The sequence below is a fragment of the Phalaenopsis equestris genome, unplaced genomic scaffold, assembly GCF_001263595.1.
Source record: "Phalaenopsis equestris unplaced genomic scaffold, ASM126359v1 Scaffold000480, whole genome shotgun sequence".
Taxonomy (NCBI): domain Eukaryota; kingdom Viridiplantae; phylum Streptophyta; class Magnoliopsida; order Asparagales; family Orchidaceae; genus Phalaenopsis; species Phalaenopsis equestris.
The window spans coordinates 214,951-222,072 of record NW_018164921.1 but is presented as its reverse complement, the minus strand read 5'-3'; positions in this window follow the sequence as shown (position 1 = coordinate 222,072).

Genomic DNA, 7,122 nt, shown 5'->3' with positions numbered 1-7,122 from the left:
TTTAAAAGAACCTAAGTGATAAGTAATGGATTTTTGAGAGAAGATGAGAGAAAAAAGAGGAAGAGCTTTGAAGAAGGCAGAAGGAAGAGATATCATCCTATTTGATCTTACAAGATGGAAGTTAAAAGGTAATAGAGACCAAAAGTAACCCCACAATCATAATAAATGTCTTCCTCTTCTTTTCTCTATCTCCCTTAGAGCCTCCCACATTTCATTGTAAAATTTTATGCCAAGCTAATTTTAGAAAAAAATACAGAGATAGAAGGCATTCCATACACTCTTTTCCATTCCTTGAGTGACTCCATGCTCTACATTTTCCTTTAAGTTTGGGTTTTGCTACCATGGTTTTGATACCATGACTCAATTTCCTTTAATGATTTTTAATCACTTCCCCATTTTTTGTTAATTGAATGAATTATACACCTCTGGAGGTATGATTTGGGGATTTTGTTCTCATGGTCATTTGATTTATCTTAGGGAAAATTGTTTTTTATAATTTCATCAAAAAATGAGTATATAATCATCATATGCTTAAAAACTTTGTATCCAACATTGTTGAGATTGAATAAATCCTACATTTGATATTCTTCCCATTGAATATGATATATTTGTATGATAGTTATGGCAATTTATAAGTGTGTGTGTTTGCATATATATCATTTCATGTTGCTTATAATATGTTGTTTGCAATGTTATTTGTCAAAGCATAAATTAATTAACTCATTCTTATTTCTTGGCATGCTCTATGAATTTTTATTTTAAAATTTAAAAATGGATTTAAGGTTATCAAACCCCATTTTTCATAACAATTATGCATTGATGAAATTTATGTTAGTGTCTTTATGCAATTTACAATGTTAACTTTGTTCATATTTAGGTGTTAGTTATTGCTGACCTATTTTTTTTGTTAAGTTTTTTTCTTAACTTATATCCAATCTCATCGAAAAATAGGACCTCCCTTCAAGTATTACTAGAAGACTTAATTGAACTCAAATAAGATATAACATCAACCCCATTTGGACTAAAACTTGAACCAACTCTAATTTAACTAAATCCTAAAATTGATTTTAATCAAGCTAAAACTTAACCAAATATAACCAATTTAACTAAATTCTAAAATTGAACCAAAGATCAGCTTGAATCAAAATGCACGCCAAAATTATCATTTTCTCCATAGATCATTGTAGATCTTCAAATTTCATTCGGGAAGTTACAATGTATTTATTATCATAAATAAAGTCATGCAAATGGGTTTGGCAATTATAAGAATTATTTTTTACATATAACTTTACACTTTGAGTTTTCATGCACGAAAATTGTTTACCTCAAAATTATCATGTTCTCTATAGATCAATACAATGCTTAGAATTTCATTATGTAAATTACAATATATTTATTATCACTTATAAGAAGTATGCAAACCAGTTTGATGATGATTGAGCACCATTTTTATGCAGAACTCTTTATTTTAGGTTTCCATGCATAAAAAATGAGCTTACATAAAAGAGATTGCATGAGTGCTTCTGGATTGTCAAAACTTTTCAACTGAACTTCTTGTACCCAAATCAGACTTCATATTGAAGTTTGTTAAGACAGCGATAATTTGGATGATAATTTTATTAATAAAAAATAATCTTAATAATTGACTCAAAATATACTGAAATCAAAGTCAAACTCCGACCAAAATAAATATGAGCTAAAAATATTAAATTTAATCAATCAAAACTTATTAAAAAGCTTCATTCAAAATCCCCCAAAATTTTCTCTCTCCTAAGATTGGGCCCTCACTTTGACTTCAAATATCTTAAGATAGGACACATCCTGACAATAATTAACTTCACCAATGTGTGCTCCTCATTTTTCTGGAGCTAAATGAGCTAAGATATAATTTTGGGCCTTAACCACCTTCAACCACCCATAACTACATTATCACTTTGAATTGAAATATATTGAGATAGGGAATATCTAAAAAAAAATTAATTTCATAATTAAATTCATTGAATTATTATCTTCCAGATGAGCTAAAGTTGTGTTTTGGCCTCCAACCACCATAACCACTCCAAAAGTTTAAAATTCCCTCTCAAATTTCAAAAATTTCCCTCCCTTTTCTTCCTTAACCTTAGCCTTCATTCCTTCCCCCATATCTTGATTGAAACTCCCCCATTCTACCCAACTTTTCCTTTCTTTCATAGCCATCTCACCTCTCCTCCTCTCTCCCTTTTTCTCCTTGGAATGAAATTCCCGCCCCCCTCCCCCCTATTCTTCCTTTTTCCCATTCTTGTTGAAACCCTAAAATGATGAGCATTTCTTTGTTCATCCAACCACCCATAACTACATTGTCACTTTGAATAGAAATATATTGAGATAGGGAATATCTAAAAAAAAAATAATTTCATAATTAAATTCATTGAATTATTATCTTCCAGATGAGCTAAAGTTGTGTTTTGGCCTCCAACCACCATAACCACTCCAAGAGTTTAAAATTCCCTCTCAAATTTCAAAAATTTCCCTCCCTTTTCTTCCTTAACCTTAGCCTTCATTCCTTTCCCCATATCTTGATTGAAACTCTCCCATTCTACCCAACTTTTCCTTTCTTTCTTAGCCATCTCACCTCTCCTCCTCTCTCCCTTTTTCTCCTTGAAATGAAATCCCCCCCTCCCCCCTCTTCTTCCTTTTTCCCATTCTTTTTGAAACCCTAAAATGATGAGCATTTCTTTGTTCATTCATGCAAGTAAGAACAAATGGTGCCTCTTCATCCAAGCAAGCAAGGTGAATTTCTCCACTTATCTTCTTTTATGTTTTATTCTTTTTCTTGTTATTTGTCTCATTCAAACCCCCAACATCCAAACCTCTCTTCCACTTCCTCGATAGGCCAAAAGTTTCACCATCCCAAACCTCTCTCTCCCTCTCTCTCTCTATAGGTCAAAACTCTCACCACAGAAACCTCTCTCTCTCTCTATCCCTTTCCCTCCCTCCCTCCCTCTCTCTTTCCCCAAACCTAAACTCACCACCTAAACCTCTCTCTCCCTCTTTTTCCCTAAGCCAAAAATACCACCATTTAAACCTTTCTTTTCCTCTTTCTCTCTTGCCTAGAAACCCTATGCTTTAATCTCCCTCACTTTATCTTAACCAAAAAGTTAAACCTTCCTCGCTCACTCTTTCTCCTTACCTGAAAACCTAAGCCTTTCCTCACTCACTCTTTCTCCATTTTACCCAAAAGCCTAAGCCTTTCCCCTCTCTCCCCCACTCCCTTACCCAAAAACCTAATACTTTCCCCACTCACTCTTTTTCTCTAAAACCCCAAGCATTCCCCATACTCTCCCTCACAACCTTACCTGAAACCCTAAGCCTTCCCCACTCACTCTTTCTCCCTTAACCTATCCTAAGCCTTCTCCTTTCTTACTCTTTCTTCATTACCTAACACTCTAACCTAAGCCTTACCCACACTCTTCCTCACTCCCTTACACGAAAGGCTAGCCTAAGGCACACCCACACTCTCCCTCACTCCATTACCTGCCTTCACACTCTCCTTAACTCCCTTACTTAAAACCCTAACCTAAGCCACCCCTAAACTCTCAAACAGTCCCTTACCCGAAAGCCTAACCCAAGCTGTGCAAGTTAAGCTTATGTTTCATCAAAACCATGCAAGTTGGGCTTTATTTTTCATGCAAACCCATGCAAGTTATGTTTATGTTACCTGATAAACACACAAGTTGGGCTTTATGTTTAAGCAAAACCATGCAAGTTTTGTTTATGTTACATGAAAATCATGCAAGTTGGGTTTTATATTTCATGCAAAACAATATAAGTTGTGTTTTTTCTTTCATGAAAAATCATGCAAGTTAGGCTTTCTGTTTCATGTAAATCAGGCAACTTGAGTTTTATGTTACGTTGCAATACATGCAAGTTAGGTTTTATATTCCATGCAAAATCACACAAGTTGGGCTTTATGTTTCAATCATCCAAGTTGTGCTTTATGTCTTATACAAATTATGTATGTGTGGTTCTCGTATAAGAAAATTAGCATTTTTATGTGCATAAGAAATGATCACTTACAAGATTTGCATGTCTAGTTTATGATAATTTGCACTCTATATCAATCTATAGGATAAAAACTATTTCTACAAAATCTTAATAATAATAAATTAATCTTATATAAAATTTAGGATTAAAATTGAATAAATTTAAAATAAGCACTTTATTTTATGCTTTACATTTCTTGCATGGCCTTCGGGTTTATATCACAAGTCATATGAAAAGAGTTTCCACATTAAGGATTTATATAGATTATTGTATCATATTTGCATGTCCCAAGGAAGACTACTATTGCTCTACCAAACTTACTGGCTAAGGATATGTTTACACGCTTAGGAGATTGTCTAGCATTTCAGGAAAAAATGGCTACAACCGATGACTTTTTACACATTGGAAAAATAGTTTTTATTGTTCATGGTTTGGAGATTGTTTTTATCTTTGTTTTTGTGATGACATAACTACAATATAAATCGTCCCTTATCAATAGTCTTATCAATAGTATTTTATTTTCTGACTGTAATTATAACCGACATAATGACTTATCGATTATAAGCAAATATTAACGACATCTATAATGTGTTGGTTATCTTCAAACCCGCCATCTAACGGTACTTTAACCAACATGTTTGATTATTAATCGGAGGGAAATCCGTAGTTAATTATTTTAATAACCAACACACTTAAAGTTGTTGATGGACAGTCGAAACCAATGCTTTTTCTCGCCCGATATCACCTCCCTCCCAGTCTTGTCCTAATTTTTCTCACGACCTTCTTCACCCAAAATCCTCGCCTCTTCCTGAAACTCTTTGCCCGAAGCCCTCGTCTTCTCCCCAAAACCTTTGCTTTCATCCCTGAAACCATCACCTTTGTCCTTGCAACCATCAAACCTTCTTCACCCAAAATCCTCGCCTCTTCCTAAAACTCTTTGCCCGAAGCCCTCATCTTCTCCCCAAAACCTTTGCCTTCGTCCCTGAAACCATCACCTTTGTCCTTGCAACCATCACCTTCGTCGAAATAGGAGCATGCTGGGAATGCAGCGGGGGGAGCACAGCTTACAATGAATAGGAGCTCCCATTTTTCTCCTCCTTCCACTCCTCGTTACCCAAAATGACCGAGGAAGGTAACTTGTTATCTTTTTTTTTATTTTTTTTTTCATTTGCTTTGAAAAATATGTTTAGGATTTAGGATTTATCAACTAAGAGGTTTGTCAATTTTGGTTGGATTACATCTATGAATGTAAGCTTAGCTCGAACATTATTAATCGCGTGAAGATTGATTCAAACTTTGGCTCGTATCAAGATTGAATCGAAATAAATAAGTGGGGCTATGAGCCAAAGTTTTGTATCAAATTTTTTTTGAGCCGACCTCAACTCGTATTGAAGTCAGATCGTTAACAACATGAACGTGAATTTGGCAAATTTATCTCGAAGATCTTCAATCACTCAAAACTTTGATTCAAATTTCAGATCGAATCGAGATCAGATCAAAATAACGAGCTGGCCTACAAGCCAAAATTTTGGATCAAATATTTTTTTGAGCTGATTTTGAGCGACCCTAGCTCGGCTCAAAATTTGATCATTAACAGCCCTATTAACATCAACGATTACTTTTAAACACATGTTTTCTTACTTTATTTATGCATGCTCTTACTAGACATTTCCAGGAGGATCCACATTGGTGTATGTTTGTTGCCGGTGATACCCTTATTGTGGATAAGACTAAAGAAATAGTTTAGGAAAAACTTAAATTATGGTGGCCGATATTGGAGTCTAAAGTCCTTCGTTTGAGTATAACTAGAACTAAATACTTGAAATGCAATTTTAATAATAATATTATGGGTGATCAAGTCATTTAAAAGATGTGAATGTTTTAGATTTCTCAAAGTGATGGTGATATAGATTGGGATGTGATAAATTAGTAGATTTCAAGTTATTTGGTTGGAACCCACATCTTCTCGGCTCAAATTTGGATTGTTTAACATCTTAGTGTGTTAGTTCTATCAAAAATCATTAAACAGTCGAACATTGACTCTCAGTTGATAAAGATGTCTCCCTCTGATAAGATATGCCACTGTAGCTACACCAGCCCGCTCATAGATATATTTGTTTCATATTTTTTTCTCCAAGTGAAAAACCAATTGCAAACCCCATACGGATCACTGGCTTTACACTTGTAAATTAAATGTGAACGAAATATACTTTTGAATGAGTTATTGTAGCTATGGTGACAAATAAGATTAGAGATAAACATTGATAAATATTTGTTGATATCGATCTTTGAAAACCATAATAGCCTCAATAAGTTGTTAACATTCTGATTTCTAGCTTAACTGTTATCAGCTCTAAGGAAATCTGAGTCAAAATTAAAATCAGTAAATTTTCGAACGATAATTGTTGTTTCGTATCAAGAAAAATTTATTTAAACGGTTTATTTAGACTTTATAATGTCTTTTTTTAATATTACCTGCTCCAACCCTATCACGAGTATATTTATTTCGTAGTTTGTTCCCAACTGAAAAGCCAATCATAGAACTAAACATGCTCATCGTCGTAGCCTCTTATACAATTGATTACACACCTGGAAATATTTCTCAAAAGAAGATATTTCATATGATATGAAGAGTATTCACTGTTTCCTCTTTTGTGAAGTCTAATTTTTACTTTCAAAATGAAAATTTGCTTTGAAAAATAATTTGTCAGTTTCAAAATAAAAATTCACTTTTAAATCTATTTTTCATTGATGCAATTCCCATTTTGTTAATGTAGATAAAATTTCGAAGTGAATTTTCATTTTGGATCTAACAACTTAGATTTTGAAGTGAATTTCTATTTTGGAAGTGGAAATTAGAATTCACATTTGAGTATGTAGTGAAAAATCTTATATCATATGAAATATCTCCTTCTATGAACATATTTTCAGGTGTGCAGTCAATCACATATGGGGTTTGCGACAATAAGTATGTTTAGTGTAATGATTGACTTTCCATGTAAAAAATAAAAATGCAAAAGAAATAAACTCGTGCAAGTTTTGGTGTAGCTATGATGATAGATAATATTATATCTGAAAATTAGATCTACCACAAATCTA